Source organism: Tupaia chinensis, unplaced genomic scaffold (genome assembly GCF_000334495.1).
Source record: "Tupaia chinensis unplaced genomic scaffold, TupChi_1.0 Scaffold000052_1, whole genome shotgun sequence".
NCBI lineage: Eukaryota > Metazoa > Chordata > Mammalia > Scandentia > Tupaiidae > Tupaia > Tupaia belangeri.
This window is the reverse complement of record NW_006159510.1, coordinates 1527737-1545227: the sequence shown is the minus strand read 5'-3', so window position 1 is coordinate 1545227 and position 17491 is coordinate 1527737. Positions and strand designations below refer to the sequence as shown.

The 17491-nt window shown below is 40.1% G+C and overlaps 1 long non-coding RNA gene across 2 annotated transcripts in view; it reads left to right on the top strand.

Moving 5' to 3' along the window:
- LOC102484807 (uncharacterized) overlaps positions 1 to 17491 on the top strand; it is a 272769-nt gene that overhangs the window by 12420 nt on the left and 242858 nt on the right. For both annotated transcript variants that reach the window (XR_333447.2, XR_003550962.1), the window contains exon 2: positions 8572 to 8882. This is a non-coding gene — a long non-coding RNA (uncharacterized LOC102484807). The remainder of the gene's footprint in view (positions 1 to 8571; positions 8883 to 17491) is intronic.

The following is a 17491-nucleotide window of genomic DNA, read 5'->3' as shown; positions in this document are numbered from 1 at the left end:
TCCAACCCTCAAACCATGAGGGGCTGGAGACTCTTCACAGTGCATGGTTTGGAAGCAGCTAGTCATTTCCTAGTTTTGCTAAATCTGGAACAGGAGTGATGCTGGGTGACCCGATGAATCTCAGTGTGTTTCTGCTGAAAAAGGATGTCAGCAGCTGAAATATTTTCTTAAATCTGGGGATTCCAACATTGTTTCCCTTCTTTTACAGATTTTTAGGTAGCGTGGCCTCTTTGTCTATTGGCCATCAGCAATTTCAATTCCAAACCCATTTCCCAAGAACTGAAGGCACCTGCTAGGCACCACCATCTGCAGCACACACAAAACTGGCTTCAACATCAACATCCAAATTTCCAAGTGACACTCAGGGTATGAGCATCTTGGCTTTACAAATGTTACCTGCAACAATGTCCAATTTGCCTGCTCTTTGTTTTCTAAGTTCTCACTTGGCAATTTGGGAACATCTTAAAAAATTATACGTTTAAACTACTTAAATATACTTAAAATACTTATATCCCCGTTTTGTTCAAGTTTTATAAACCCTGAAATTTTATTTTTATTTATATTTACAAAAAGCTCACAAAATACATCACTTCAAGTCTCTAAATATTAGATTTCTCAAGTGTCCAAACTAAACCAATCTTAATGGACTATTACAATTTAAATCTTGTATTACTTCTGAATGATAAACACAGTATTTGTAAACGCGTATTTTCACTTCACCTATATCTGTGTGCAATATATATCAAAGAAAATCCTAAATAACATATACTTTATATAAAATAAAATCTAGAATCCCAATTTTAAGTGAAAGAAACATGAAAAGGAGGGACATACCATATATCACCAGCCCTTCTCTCTGGTTCTGGTGTTTTTAGAAATCTCAGTCTATGTAGCAAGTTAGAGCTCTATACTACCCTGGTTTGGTGTTTTGTTTTGTTTTGTTTTGTTTTTCATAGTTGTTTGCACAGTCCTAAAATTATCTTGATACAGAATGCACATTTTTGCCCATTTTTCTCTCTCCTTTTTTATATGTTCACTTCAATTCTCTTTGTGCTAGACAACTTTAAACCCTTCAAGTATTCAACATTATTATTGGAATTTTGTCTTCAAATCTACCTTCAAAAACAGAGCTCTGTATGTTTACACTTAAGGTACACCCACTTCTCAAGGTGAGCAGTAGTCGTCCTGCATTTGCAAATGTTAGTGACTACATTAAGAGAGACTTAACCAGAAAGTACACATGACTGAAGAGTATTTCTTATTCCCACAAAAATGCTTACAAACGTTTTATTAAAAAATGATTACACATGAACCGGGGTAAATGAGGCAGTGATGCTTTCCCATGACAGTGATCTCTTAGATAAAAAAATGTTAACGCATAGATTTTAACTTAGTTGGCAATCTATGTAGTGAATTCTTTTTTTTAACAGTTTTATTAAGGAGAGTGATTACAGGTCTATTTTCCCTTTTTAATAACAGCTTATACTTAGGGATCATGGCTTTATCATGGGGTTGATTTGATACTGAAGACTCAGAATTTCCAATTTAAAGGGTTTCTGACATCTTTCTTTATGAAAACAAATAGAGTAGGAGTGAATCTTAGTAAACCTCATTTAACACATCTCCTTTTCGATCATCCTTTTCCTACCTATCATCTATATCTATCTATCATCGATCTCCTCTCTCCATCCACTCATGAGTTCATCTATTCTTCTGTCATCCTTCCATCTGTCCATCCACTCATCTGTTCATGTGTCCCTGCGTCTACCCTTATATCCTGTCGAATCTATTGTCTTCCCTATCAATTAATCTACCCATGCACTCACTCTGTCATTGATTTATGCTACTACAGATGTTTGTTTCCTGGTCTTTTCATTTACAAACAAAAGCTGAAAGAGAAATCACAGAGAAATGCTGAAGGTTAGATATCTAGAATTAGAATCAAGGTCTCTGAACTCAATTATGCCACTTTTCATCAAGTTAGTAAAATAATTTGAGTACTTCTGCTTTTTGGAAATAAATAAAAATTTGATTTTAGTAAGCTACATGTAGATGATGAAGTTTACAAGTCCTTTTTTCTATATTAAAAGAATGTAATTTAAACTGGAGGAGCAATAATCAATTCTTTGCTGTTCACATCCAGAAAATGTATTTAATAAATGCTAAAAAAACAGCATCCTTTAGCTGTCTAAGCATGTAATTTGAGTATTAAATATCTTGTGTACTTATTGTTGATAACTTAGACTAATCTCCTGTGCTGTATTTTTAATGATCTTAAGTTACTTCTATTATTTTTAAAGGTGTCAAAAGTTACTTAATAGTTTTGTTCATTATAAACAATATTCCTGGGCTGAACCTATAGCCTAGGGTTAAGGAAGCTGGATTTCCTTGTGAGCAACTGTAGTTTGAACCTGGTTCTGGTGGCTTGAAGGACATGTCAGGCATGTGTGTACATGTGCCTCCAAGATTCCAACAGGATGTGGACCAGCAGGTGACATGGTGGTTAAAGGCACTGGACTCCCACATGGCCGACTGTAGTTCAATTCCCAGAGCTGTCGGCTTGCTTTTTCACTTTCTCTCTCTCTCTCTTGCTCTGTACCTCTCTGGTCAAATTAAAAACAAATAAATAAACTTAAATAAAATTATTTTTAAAAAAGAAGTGATAGAAATAACATATATTTAAAAATTCCAACAGGATGTGAGCACTTATAGTTTGAATCTAGTCCTGGTGGTTTGAAAGGCATGTCAGGCATGTGTACATGTGTGTCCAAAATTCCAACAGGATGGAGAAAAGATTATTACATGACCATTTCCCACTAGAGGATGCCTTCTCCATCATTCTCTCTCTGACACTCTGTCTCTTTCTGGATAGAGCATGTGCCCTCTGGAAATTAAAGAAAATATTCCTTACCTTTTACTCTGACTATTTTTAAAGCTTATTAATTTATTCCATTTGTGAGAGAGATAGAGATAGAGAGTCAGAGATTCAGCACTCCTAACAGATCCTGATGCTGTAATCCATCCTGAGCAGATCATGACCATACATGCATTCTGTTTATTCAGAGAGGTCTCCGGATGTGAACTCAACCTTCCCATGTGCTTCTGCTGCACAGAATGCTGCGTTTTACTGCTCTGCCACCATCTGACCCCTCTTTCTGACTTTTTAAAAATGATTTTGAAATATTTCAGCTTATCTATAAATTGGCAGCAAGAATCAACAAATACATATACTCCCACGTTGTGAATTTAGATTAATACTTCATGTAATTAACCAACGGATACAAAATATTTACTAAAGAAACCCGACTATGCAGACAGGAACAGATGTATCTATTTCTATCCAACTTCCAGTGGCCCCAGGATTTAACAGGATTTAGAGCAGAGATAAATAGAATTACTGTTTCCTCTGTCAATGCAAGGTAGGGCCGAATCAACTGTGAGCTTCACTTATAGCAAGAACATTCTTGGATGTGCAGTCCTTCCTGAAACTTTCAAAGGAAAAATACACAGTGTATTTGCTTCTATTTAAGGGAATGCTTATAGACATTGTGTTCTTTGCATTTTTAAATTCAACGGGGTCTTGAGTAGGGACACAGAGAAAAGAAGTCCTATCTGTGGCGGGAGGAAACTGGGTCTACTGCCTATGTCTTTCCAGTGTTCCAGAAAATCATCTCCTCAAACTCACTCCTGGGTTTAGACTTGACGTTCTTGTCAATGAGGTGGACTGAGGAGCAAATCCAGTCTCTCAACCTGAAATATCTTTCCTTGTTGATGTATGCCTAGGTAGATTTCATTTTCCAGCATTTGTATTCTTTTTAAATCCATTTAGAATGCTATTTTATAGAGTCAAACAGATGTGAACAGAGAACCTTGGATAGCACTGAGTTGACATAGCCCCTGTCTGCAGACAGTCATCCCTGGCTAAACCTTACTTTGAGTGGATTGTTTTTATACTTAAGTTCACAATCTCAGGCTTAATGAAACATCATTCCAATTGGACATTCATTTTCATAAGTATATGCTTTTAATGTTTAGATTTGATGGAACATACATGGAGAACATATCAGAAACTTTTAAATGTGTTAAAATCAGTACGAATGTCGAGAAACTTTTATTTATCATCAAGGCATGTCTGTTTGTGCTTTAAGTCAGACACAGTTCCCATTATCAGCGTGATCCCTCCTTGGTCTAGAGGTTGTAAAAAAGTTAAATTGTGGGCCAGCAAGTGGTGTGGTGGTTAAGGCACTGGATTCTCACATGACCTACCACAGTTTGAGTCCTGGACTCTACAGCTTGGGAATCACACCAGGCTTGTGTGCACAAGTGTGTGCCCCAAATCCCAAGTACAATGGAGGAGAAGGGAATATGGCCTGGACATCCTTCAGAGGGTGATTTCTCACTCTCCATCTCTCTGTCTCTCCCTGGCAAGTGCATGCATCTATGACTAAAGTCTTAAAAAAAAAAAAAAGGGAAATTTGGATGAGAAGAAACTAGGTCATGATGGCACGTGCTGGGAGCACTTGGCGGGGCTTGGCGAGGGTGAGTGAATTGAGCTCTTTCCTCTTCCAGATGAAGCAAGTCCCTTAAAAAGGAGAGCCTCAGGGTGAGTTTAGTCACAGTGACCACAGGTGAACTTATTTGAACAGCTGGGGGAAACGACATCCCCATCATACCAAGAGATTTTTTTTTTTTTCCTTTTAGTGATTTCAGTGGTTTGGTTTTTATTTCTGATTTCTTTGGAAACACTTGCAGCAACTACTATTTTTAACAAATACTATTTTCAAGGCTGATTATTTGTGTGTATGTGTATGCATAAGGAGTACCTTAAATTCTTTTCTTCATTTTTTTAAAAATTTCATACACTCTATTTGCAAAATGATTTACAATTCTATTTTTTCTGTTAATTTGGGATTATAAATACGGGAATATTATTCACCCAAATCCAGATAAGAGAAGAGGGGCACAGAGGGTTCAGGGTCTCATAAGCTGGCAGTAGGGCATTTCCTTTTCCAGATTTCCTCACCTCCTAGTTTGTCTGGGTCTCCTGTTTCCATGGTTACACCTTGTATGTCAATGGTTACACTCTGTATGGCAGCATAGGGAGATGTGAGAGACCATTTGAATTCCTTTTTCATCTCATTTTCCATATTGGTAAAGGATGGGTAAAGGCACACTGTCACCAACTCAGCAAGCTTTCTTGAGGGTGAGGCTTTGCCTTCAAATTGGAGTTCTGTGAAGGGAGTTCACACCTTGGTAGAGGGATTGTAATGTGCCCTTTTAAGTGATATCTTCTGGAGGGAGGAATGGAGAGATTCTATCTACAGCATAGCTTTAGGCAGAATAATGTTAACATTGAGTGTATATGGAAGAGACTGACATTCACTCAGTTATGCAAGAATCATCTACTTTTCCAGCTGCTTGTGAAGTAAAAATGCACTTCTGGGCTGAAGGACCAGGCTGGCCTCAATATTCTTATGAAGATGAGCTGAGTGAGGGCTACTTAACTTTCACATCTGTTAACTGATCTTGATTCCTTTTATATGTATGCGTTTTTCAAGGAGAAGGCGTGTTGCATGCACCTTGAACTCAGTATACTCTAAAGGAAGGACAGAGCCAGCTGGAAACTTCAGCTGCTGGAAAGGGCAGGGTGGGCACATTGGGAGGTTTAGCAGCCTACTCTAATCACACACTCCACTCTTCAGTCTGATTAGCATTCCAAAAAGAACAGTAAAATGTGCTTAGAGCTCAAAGGGATTTTTGGAGGGTGCTAACTGAGGCCATCCAGCTTAGTTAACATTTAAGAATAACTGAGAACAGAGAGGCCAAGGGATTCTTGAGGTCTGCAGAGCAAATCAGTAAGGGCAAGAAACTTGTGTTTGCTTGTTTGGTCTGGCTTGCCCTACGAATCCACAGCCTCCGTACTTACTGCAAATGTGTAGAAAATCCCTGTTTAGAGGACCGGAGTTTTCAGGAGGAATCTGGCTCAGCTCTGGTTACTAGGCCTATTACAAGTTATATGTCTTGAGTGGACCATAAATTTGCACTAAAAAGGCTCCCTTTCCTGTAAAATCCACACCTTATCCCTAACTGGCTGTAAAATTAATTCATATCCATCTCCTTTATCATTCAATTAAAATAACTAGCATTTCCATTGGACTCAGGGGCTGCTGGAAAAATGTGGATGGCAGAACTCAGAGAGGTGGGACTTCCTCTTCCAGTTGTCCTGGCTCTAGGGAAGGAATCTGAGAAGCAGCCTTAGTGGTTGGCTGATCATCTGCATCTGTACTAGTGACCTCTCCTGCTGTCCAGGCTTCTGCTGTATCCCAGGACAAGACATCCTTCCGCACATTGGAGTCTCTCAGTAAGAAATCACACACATTGTGTACTGGGGCTCTCCACACTGGAGTAGCAGTCAGATCATAGCACTTCCCTTTTCCTTGGGCTGGCATTCTCAGGTTCTATTTTAGTTTCAATGCTTGTGAACTCTCTCCTCCAATTTGTAATTAGTGGAGCTTTATCCTATGTCTCCTTGCTGAGTTTGTTTTCAGAGATTGTATTTTTTAAAAATCTAACTATAGAATCTTCCTGGAAAATGGAAAATGACAAAGGGGTTGAGCTTTATCACGGTGTGAGGTTCCCTGGGATTTTAATGGAGTCCTGAGGACCCTATTTTATTGAGTGCTGGCTAAATGGCTATGTTCTTAGCCAGGACAAAATGAATTGACTCAATCCCAGGCTATATAGCTCCATTATTAAGAGCCTCAAATGACATTTCTCTCTTGCTGAGCTGCCTGCATGACAATATAATCTTCAGCACTAGGTAGAGGGAATCACAGGGGTTCTTAGACAAGTAATGGACTTCCCTTCCCTCTTTCAGCCCACCTCCATGGATGCGTCAGGCTGGAGAGGCATTGAATGTTTTCACCATGGGCCTTGTTTCACCTCTCTGTATCATCCTAGGTCAGGGGATGGAGAAAAGACAGAATTAAGACACTTGCTCACCATACTTGATGGTTCACATGTGTTCCCATTTGGCCCTCTCGAAAGTACGACAGAGCAGGGATTATGGTTTTCAACACCAGATGAAGCTGTATGCTCACAGAGCAGACCATGCACAATTGAACACTACCATGAACTGCACTCCTGTACAGTCAGAAATGAATTAGCCAGTGCAAGATAGACCTTTTTGGAAAGGGGAATGCATTGTTATGTTGTATCATCTTTTTCATGTTTCTCAGGGTAAAGGGCTGACTCTCAGCACAACTTCTGCCTGCTGGAGCTGCAGATGGCCAGCCCCTCTGTCTCTCCCTCTACACCATCCCCAAGGCAGGCCAAAGTTCGACTCTCTACTTCCATTTTTGAACACACCTGAGTCTCTGGCATTGTACTCAGTCCTGTGCATCTCACTTCACTGAATCCCGAGGTAGCTGTTACCCACTGCCTTTTTTTTTTTTCCAGATGAGGACGCAGCAGCCCAGGGTGGTTGAGCATTATTGACAGATCACCTTGAAAGGGAAGCTGCAGCCTGGGATGGTTTGAGTCAGCTCAGCCAGCCCCCTGTCATCACTCTCATGGTCATTGTAAAACATAGCAAAACACAGACAGGTCCAGGGAAGAAAGCCAGACTCACCCAAAACCCCACAGCCCAGAAGTAGCAACTCTTCTTTGATGACAGTGCTTTGCTTTTCTAGATATTTTCTGTCATAGTCACATATGTATGTGCATGTGCATATGGAGCTTAATTTATAATTTGATGGTATTAAGCACATTCACACTATAGTTCCACCATCACCACTGTCCATCTCCATGGCATTCTCATCTTCCCAAAGTGGAACTCTGTTCCATGAAACACTAACTCAATTCCCCGCCTCCTCCAGCCCCTGACAACCACTACTCTGCTTTCTGTCTCTATGAATTTGACTACTCCAGGGGCCTCTTATGAGTGGAATCATACAGGCTTTGCCAATAACATATTTTTTTTTCTTTTTTTGGAGAGGTTTTTGCTATAGGGCGCGTGCACTCGCCAGACAGACAGAGAGAGACAGAGAGACAGAAAGTGAGAAATCACCCCCCAGGGGGGATGGCCACGCTGCAATCCCTTCTCCTCCATTCTCCTCTTGGGATCTTGGGCACGCACGCACATGTGCCCGGAGTGAGTTTAAGCCACCGGGTCCGGGACTCGAATCATGGTTGACCACATGGGAGTCCAGCGACATAGCCATTACGCTAACTGCTGGTCCCAATAGCATATTTTTTTAATAAAAACACTCAGATCTATAATTATGATTGTGTTGAAGATAAAAGCACAAAGAGCTATATGGTTGGTTGTGTAATACAAATTCTAATCTAGACTGAGGCATGTGAGGAAATACCATTTAATGGCACAGAGGGAGGGGTGAAGAGGCTCTGCCACAGGCTGGTCCAGGGGTGTCCCAGTTACAGAGCAGTGTGTGACAAAATGTCTTGGGGAAGGAGCTCAACACATCCAGGGGACAGAGTATGATGTTCTGACTTTAGGGCAGACATGCCTGGGAGCATCACTCAAGGACTCTACTTTTGTCTCTAACCTAGGGCAGCAGGATGCCATGGAAAGAGGTGGATGTGGAGATGCAGCTAAGGGGAAGAGGCAGCTCACATGGAGTTGACTGCATGCTTTGCTGGATTGAGAGCCACGGCTGGATCTGACCATGGTGAGGGCAGTGGGAGGCAGCCCTGAGAACATAGGACCATGGCCTATTGCTACTCCATCCAAAGTCTCTCACCCCAGAGGCATTATGGTACATGGAAAGAAGCTTGCTGCTGGTCCTGGTACAGAAATGAATGAGGAGTATCATGGACAAAGCAAAGACCTCTCTGTCATTCAAAGAGCTTCCCACAATGTGGTAAGTACATCACAGACATTATCATTTTCAGTTTTTACAACCACTTTAGATGAGGATGATAGTATATGTTGAGTATGACTTACTCAAAATGTGGGCTACCAGAAGTGTTTTGGATTTTGAATTTTTTTTATCAAAGTTTAGAATATTTGCATAAATATAATGAGATATATTGGGGATGCAACTCAGGTGTAAACAAGAAATGCTCTTATGTTTCATATACATCTTACATAGCATGAAGGTAAGTTTATAAAGTAGTTTTGAATTGCATAGGTTTGACTGTAACTAACCACATGAGGTCAGATGAGGCGTCATGTTGGTGCTCTAAATGTTTTGGATTTTGGAGAAATTCACATTTTGGATTTTTAAGTTAAGGGTGCCCAACTTGTATTACCATCCTTATTTTTCCAGTAAAAGTTGAGCCTGGGAACTTGAGTCCCCTGGCCCAAGTCTCTTATTCTATGAAGCCAGCTGGGTCTGGAAGCCAAGTTCAGCCTCTTATCTTGAGCCAGCGACCAGAGGGTTCAGAGGTCCTTTCTGGCATGTCTGAATTCAATTCTAAGTTAGAGGGCATTCTGGTAGTTTCTTTCTTTGTGAAAGATATTGTAATGCTGCAAATGTTTTTCAGGCAACCTGGAAAAGTGACCTATTTTTCTCTGCCTCATTTTCCATCAAAACCTACATAACAGGATGGAGGTCTCCCATGAAAATTGGCAGAGAAAAGAAAACTCCTCAGAGAGGTGAAATCATGAATTCAAAAGTGCTATTCGTTTTGAATTGCATAGGTTTGACTGTAACTAACCACATGAGGTCAGATGAGGCGTCATGTTGGTGCTCTAAATGTTTTGGATTTTGGAGAAATTCACATTTTGGATTTTTAAGTTAAGGGTGCCCAACTTGTATTACCATCCTTATTTTTCCAGTAAAAGTTGAGCCTGGGAACTTGAGTCCCCTGGCCCAAGTCTCTTATTCTATGAAGCCAGCTGGGTCTGGAAGCCAAGTTCAGCCTCTTATCTTGAGCCAGCGACCAGAGGGTTCAGAGGTCCTTTCTGGCATGTCTGAATTCAATTCTAAGTTAGAGGGCATTCTGGTAGTTTCTTTCTTTGTGAAAGATATTGTAATGCTGCAAATGTTTTTCAGGCAACCTGGAAAAGTGACCTATTTTTCTCTGCCTCATTTTCCATCAAAACCTACATAACAGGATGGAGGTCTCCCATGAAAATTGGCAGAGAAAAGAAAACTCCTCAGAGAGGTGAAATCATGAATTTCAAAAGTGCTATTTTTTTTTTTTTTTTTTTAACAAAGGGTAGACAAACTCACAGTGCACATTTAAAAAGGTTAAATTCTATATATGCAGGCTAATGTTTGTTTAACTACACTAAGTGAAAGATGATTTGGCTGAGGGACCAGGGAGAGACCTTTTATTTGATCTGATTTTACACAAACATTTCTGCACACAGCAAGGGTGAGAAGGTTCCAGAACCTTATCATAACCATCATTAGATGTCTGCTCAGGGGACTGTTCGTCTTCTTTCCAAATGTCATTTCTTAGAAGCTGACTTACAGGTCCATAGTGATAACCCAGAATTATTCCATATGGATGCAGTTAGCTGTGGACACAATACCTGGAGACGTGATTAGGGGCGGAATTTGACTACCAAATAAAAATTTGCTAATAGCAAAGATGTATATCAGAACTCTACAGTGGAGGAGTTATTTAGAGATTACTTATAATTAACTAATGAGAAAAGGAGCAGTGAGAAGGAGCTGTCTATCCTGCATGTTGCCTTTTGTGTAGGTGAGATACAAAGTCGTGTGAATAATTGTCCAGCTTCTAGTAGCTGAAGAGCAAGCAAGTAACTCTTGTGTTTATTCAGAGCTGAGACAAAATGGACATCTCTTCAAATAAAGCAAAACTCAACTCATCAGAGTTATCAATTAACTCTTTTTGTTTTTGTTTGCTTGTTGTATTTCAATTTAGAAGCAAAGACTACAACTTAAGGAAAATAGATCAAGCTACAGGCTGAACTAAGAAATCACATCAAGTTGTATCCCCAGGCTGGTTGTTTCTAGAAAAAACTCCTCCTCTACATCTAGTTTAAAAGTTGATAAGATTTATATTTGGAATGACAGTCCAAGGTATTGAGTAGTCTGAAATCATTAAAGGCATGTTGGAGTAGGCTCACTGACTAGTCTGTTTTGAGACAGGGAATAGAGAACGAGTTCATATTTTATACAGAGAACTTCACAAGTCAATGAGAATAATTCAGTAACACTTATTTAACCAAGGCTATATTGTTGTCCAGAATACTTGGCACTATTAACCTTATAAGAAATCAAAGTCTGTGAGACAAGGCAGAGCTTTGGTGCTTGGCATAGCTTTGGAAGCTCTTGAGGACATTTTCTTAGAATAAGAAAAGGAGGAAAAGGAGAAAAGATACAAAAATTAAGTGAATTCAAAGATCTTTGATGGGCAGCAGCCTACAGTTCTGTCACGATGCCTTTTAGATCCATCTTCTCTTCGGTAAAGCTCGAACACTTAAGAAGAATTGGTTTAGGGATATTTATTTTGCATTTCTAGATCTCTTTTTCAAATCTATTCCAGAAACAGATTACAGTAGTTAATATTGTTGGAGTGAGACATACATGGGTTAATTTTTTTTTAAGAGAGATATTTCTGCTATAGGGCATGTGTGCTTGTCAGAGAGACAGAGACAGAAAGTGAGAAATCAGACCCCTAGGGGGGATGGCCATGCCTCTATCCCTTCCCCTCTATTTTCCTCTTGGGGTTTTGGGCACATATGCACATGTGCCTGGTGTGAGTTTCAAGCCTCTGGGTCCAGGACTCAAAATGCAGTTGGTCCTGTGGGTGTCCAGAGACTTAACCCTTATGCATCTGCTGGTCCAACCTGGTTTAAAATTTTAATGACATCAACTGCTAGGTAGGCAACCATAGCTCGTCACCTAAACTAAACTTACCTCATTTCTGGAGTTGATGTGAGGACTAAATACAGTCATGGACTTTACATGATTAACTTGTCTCATGGGTACACCCACATTAGGTGCTAATTATTAGTTAGGAAAGAAATACAGAAAGTTGAATAGAATAAGAGAAATATGACTTGTCAAAGACTATGTTCATTGTACAGCAGCAATCTGCAACTCTTTTGGCAATAGGGACCAGTTTCATGAAAAACAATTTTCCATGAATGGGGAGTAGTTTGGGGATGATTTAGGTACGTCACATTTATTGTACATTTTATTTCTATTATTATTACATTGTAATATATAATGAAACAATTATACAACTCACTGTAATGCAGTACATGCAGCTGCTCCCAGTGTTAGCTAGCATCAGTGCCGCCATGTCAGTGGCACCTCAGATTATCACACATTTGATTTTTATAAGGAGTGAAGAGCCTATGATAGATCTGCCACATGTGCAGTTTACAATAGCATTTGTTCTCATGTGGGAATCTAATGACACCGCTGATCTGACAGGAGGTAGAGCTCTTGTTGTAATGTGAGCAATGGGGAGTGACTGTAAATACAGATGAAGCACCACTAGTTTACCCACTGTTCACATCCTACTATGTGGCCCAGTTCCAAATAGACCACAGTCTGCTACTGGTTTGTGGCTGAGAGATTGGAGATCCCTTTTCTACAGTAGGTATTCTCCTTTCTCTTAAGAGAAAAACTCAAATTTTATAGTTTAGCAGTTCTGCCTCAGCAAAGACATTTCTCAACCCTCTTTGTAGCTAGGTATGGCATGGGACTAAATCTGAACCAGTATATGACAAGGAAAGAAAGAAAACTCCCCTCTGCCTCTTCCTCCTGGCTGCTTTTTGAAAGGACTCACTGGCATTTAGGCAGCCATTTTTTAACCATGAGGTGGAAGGTTAACAATGGCAATGCAAGATGAATGAGCCTGCTATGGAACTGTGTCATCAAGGCTGGTCCCTCTGGGTATTTTTGTACCCAAATACATGTCATGTGGTATTAAAACAGCACAGACTGTTTTTGCAACAACCTGGAAGGACAAACTAAAGATGTTTTTGAAGGAAGCATGTTCAGAAATACCCTTAGACTGATTGACCAGTTGCAGGGAAGAAGCATGTTGGCAGGAGGAATCTTCAAACCAAGCTAAGGAGAATAAACTGACACTAACCAGTCCTTTCTTAAAGCAGGCTACACCCTTCACTCTCACAGGAAACCTCAAACCTACTCAAGAACAGGTTTTTGTGGAAAAAAAAACCACTCAATTCTCTCCATGGTCAGTTCAAGGGTGGTGGCTCAGGGCAGTCCTGTCTGCAAGGACTCATGATGGTTGCCCATTGATCTGTTCCTGGCTCACATTCTGTGAGTGATGATGCATGGTTGCCATGCACTTCCCTGTCCTGTCCTGCTGTTCCAGGTGTTTCCAAAGTTCACTCCTGAGAAACTAAGAGCTACCTTAGAGCAACATCAGGGCCATGGGTGGCAGTATGCACAATGTGGCAGTGGAGGGCTTGACTCTCAGTGAGAAGATTAAAGTGTCTGTGATTCTGTCAGGGTAGGCGCATTCAGAATGACAGGAAGACTGGATGGGCAGACACACTTTCCAGTTTTTTGCCTCAGGAGGTCAGTATAAAGGAGCTATCAGATCATTAGAGAATGCAGGGGCCAGCACGGTCAGGCCAGCAGGTGCTTAGTGGACTTGCTGCTAGTGAATGTTTCTCAGTCACTGAATCTCTAATGCCAAACTCGCTAAAGCTTTCGTTTCTATTTGCTTGTTTTTAAGCAAAAAATGAGAGTTCTTATGTCTCAGTGACTACTCATTCCATTGCCTTGCAGGGAGTACAGCGTGACTTTTGCTTTCCTGTTGCCACTTGTCAATCTTCTTTTTCTTCCTGTTTTGCAATTTTTGGCTGCTACACATGACCAGGAATGACTCATGGGGTGTCAGGACCCCCTCCTTCTCACCCTCCAGTCTAAATGTTTCCTCCAGCAACTCATATTTTTATGTACATACACTCCAGTTTCCATCGGGGCCCTTGCTAAGTGCTCTTTTTAGGGAATCACAGAACAACAACAGGAAGCAGTCCTGGCCTTTCTCAGGACCTTTCTTTGTTGGATATTTCAACCCTCCTTCCCCTACAAAGCTTTTCCCAACAGAGCCAACACGTAAAATCTAGTTCTCCGTAATGAGGCAAAGTCAGTTTTCTAGACACAACAAAAGTGATCTAAATCAGGGATGCACTTTACGTTTCCTTCAGGCTGCATTTATATTGGCAGTTTTTCCAAGACACACAAAGGGAGGCTCCACATGCCAGCACCTGCCTGCTTTCCAGCTGACATGTACTGATAACTGCCCTTGGCAACGTCATGAGCATTTGTGTGTGGTTAGATGTTCAGCTATGCTCTGAAAGCCTCAGTGACCAGGCTCAGCTGACTCCTAGGGTAGTAGTGACTCTGAGGATGGTATCTTCATAAGCCAACTGACGCATGGCAGTGTGTCTGGAAGCAGTCTTAGGCCCCTCTTGTCCGTAAATTGTCTGTCTTTCTCACATTGGATAAAAGGAAAGATGAAGATTAGTTTCAGGGCTCTGTGTAGCACTAGCCATAATTTTTGACAGGAGCATTAAAAATTTGGGGCACAGCTACCATCTCTTTCCTCTTTTATTTAGCCTGAGAGTACCTGAAAGATCTTGTTAATAGAGATTCACTTTTTGGATTAAGGGTTACTTACTTCCAGGAATCATCATTCTTAAAGTTTTAAAAATAATTTTTTTATTATAAATATAGAAAAAAATTAAATTTCATAGAATTAAAAGCTAAATGTAATAAATTTCATTTCCTCAGTCTCTTAGTGCTTTTTTTCCCATTGTAACCATTGTGAATATTCATCTGCTTACTCAGCAGTGTTTATTGAGTTTCTACTAAATGCCAAGAACTGTTGTAGTCATTGGGAATGCAATGGATAAGCCTTGTGACTCACACCTTAGAGATGGAGGTGAGTGTAGTCATTGGATATAAATCAGTAAGTCACTGAGGGTAGCAAGCAATGAACTAGAAGGTGGGCTGTTGCAGATAAAGACAGCCAAATGGCCTCTCTGATGAAATTACTTTGGACAGTTCAATTGTGTTAATCCACTACAGGAACACTTTGTATTCTACACATAAATCTAAATGTAAATATATGTTTGTTCTTACACTTCACCCCATTGGGGGCTGTCTTGGTAGGCCAGCCAAGCAAGGTGTGCTGACTTCAGCACACTTGGTAGGCTGGTCTGAGTCTCTCCTGTGTCAACTCTGAGCAAAGTAACACAAGAGTTGCAAACCTTTGGGATGGGAAGCATCTTCCCCCTTTTGGAAATAGAGAGTAAATATGCCCACGTCCAGATCTCTCCCTCTTCTCAGCTCTCAGATACTACACCAGGGCTCTGCAGAACACTCCGTACGCACACGCTCAACGAATCGTGGTGACAAGCTTATGGGCTACGTACCGTTACCCCCATTTCACAAATGAAAACACAGATATTCTGAGAGGCCAATGGATCAGAGAGTTAGTAGGTGGAAGGCCTTGAATCTGAATTCACACCTCTCAGATCATGATGTCTCGTCTTTCCTGCTCTCCTACACTCTCAGAGAATCAGGGCCCTTCTCAGGTAGCACTGTAACTCGGCCAAAGCGCTCCTGTCTTCTGCTCTGTCCATACACCCAGGAGTCTTAGTGCTCACACTGCTGTCTACACTACACTTTTTAGGACTGGGTAGTGTTTCACAATCCGTCCAGACATCTGCGATTTCTGCCTTTTTGTGTTCTTTCTCCCTCCTTCCGCTATCAGTCCGGCTTTTCTGAGGTTCTCTCTCCCTCAAAGGAAGAGTCAATGTGACTCCTTTGTCCTTTGTGGGGCATCTCTGCCATAACTAAGAGGAAGGAGATACTTTTCTTACTGAGGTGAGGCGGGGGGAGGTGGGCAGGGAACTTAGCTGGTAGGAGAATGTGAGTGGTGTTAGTAGGTACCCTTATAAACAGCTTCCTAGAGATTTTATACATATATATATACACACACACACACACACACACACACACACACACACATATATATATTAGAGATGGAGAAGGGACTATAGCATACTACACCCTCTTGGCGGATGCTTTCCCACTTTGTCATTCTCTCTCTGGTGAGCACATGTGCTCTTGGCAAAATTAAGATAAAAGAAAAAGATATATCTCAAAAAAGTTAACTACAGAATTATCATATGATCCAGCAGTTTCATTTCTGGGTTTATGCCCAAAGGAAGTAAAAGCAAGATCTCAAAGAGATATTTGTACAAATACATCTATACCAGCACTATTCACAATAACCAAGAAATTGAAGCAACCCAAGTATCCATCAAGGGATGAATGGGTGAACAAAATGTGGTATATCCATACAACAGAATATTCTTCAGCCTAAAAAGAAAGGAAACTCTGAGACATGCTGCAGCATGGAAGAAACTTGTGCACATCAGGCTTAGCAAAATAAGCCAGTCACAAAGAGACAAATACTGTACAGTTTCACTCATATGAGGTCTTAGAATAGCCAAAATAGAGGCAAAATGTAGAATGGTGGTTTCTAGGGACTGGGTCAGTGGGAGAACAGCAGTTGTTTAGTGAGGACAGAATTTCAGTTTGGAGTGAGGAAAAGAGTTCTGCGAATGGGTGGTGGTGATGGTTGTACAATGTGAATGTGCCTAATGTCACTAAACTGTATACTTAAAAATGATTAAGGTGGTATATTTTATATTAAGTATATTTTATCACAAAAAATTATCCATAAAATGTATCTTAAACACGTTTCCTATTTCTGTGCTTGTTATTATGAGTAGAATTATTAATATTTATTTTCACTTTCCATCATAGGATTGATACATGCATTTAGAAGTAGCTGGTAAGCCATTTGAGAGTTACTATGATGAAGAATAAAGTCTCTCATGATTCTTAGCTTTATGCCCCATATAAAAATACTTTTTAACAATTTCTGCATCAATTTCTTGATTGAGCAACATTAACCAACATCAGCCAGTATCTGTCTGTTGGTGGATTAGAAGGATTAATATCTAGTAGATTTATATTATATGCAATCTTCTTGCTAAGCCTTCTGATTTTTAATAACTTGCCAATTACTCTTGTATTCTTTCAGAGGCTAACATATAGATGTGAATAGTTCACTTAAAAACAACTTTTTCAAAAACATTTATCAACCCATCTCTACTTATTCTTTATATGAACTATAAGGAACTGAACAAATGTATATATTTATTTTCTCCTTCTGTCTCCTGATTTTTCTAAGTTATATTATTGTTTTTACATTTTCAAAGCTAATACCATTTAGACTTGTTCTATGTATATAATTAAGTATTCAATGCTTTGTCTAAATGTGGTTTCTCCTAAAAATCTATATGTAATTCATGCATTTGCAGTATCATGAATATGCAAATACTATTCACTCTAGAAAAGATAACAAAATGTCTTGATTGCCCAAGCAGTTTGGTTGTAAAATATGTCTTTTTGCCCATGCATATTATTATAAAAGTGAATAAACGTGACCCTTGTTACCATATATTTGTGGAGAGGATAGCAGGAAT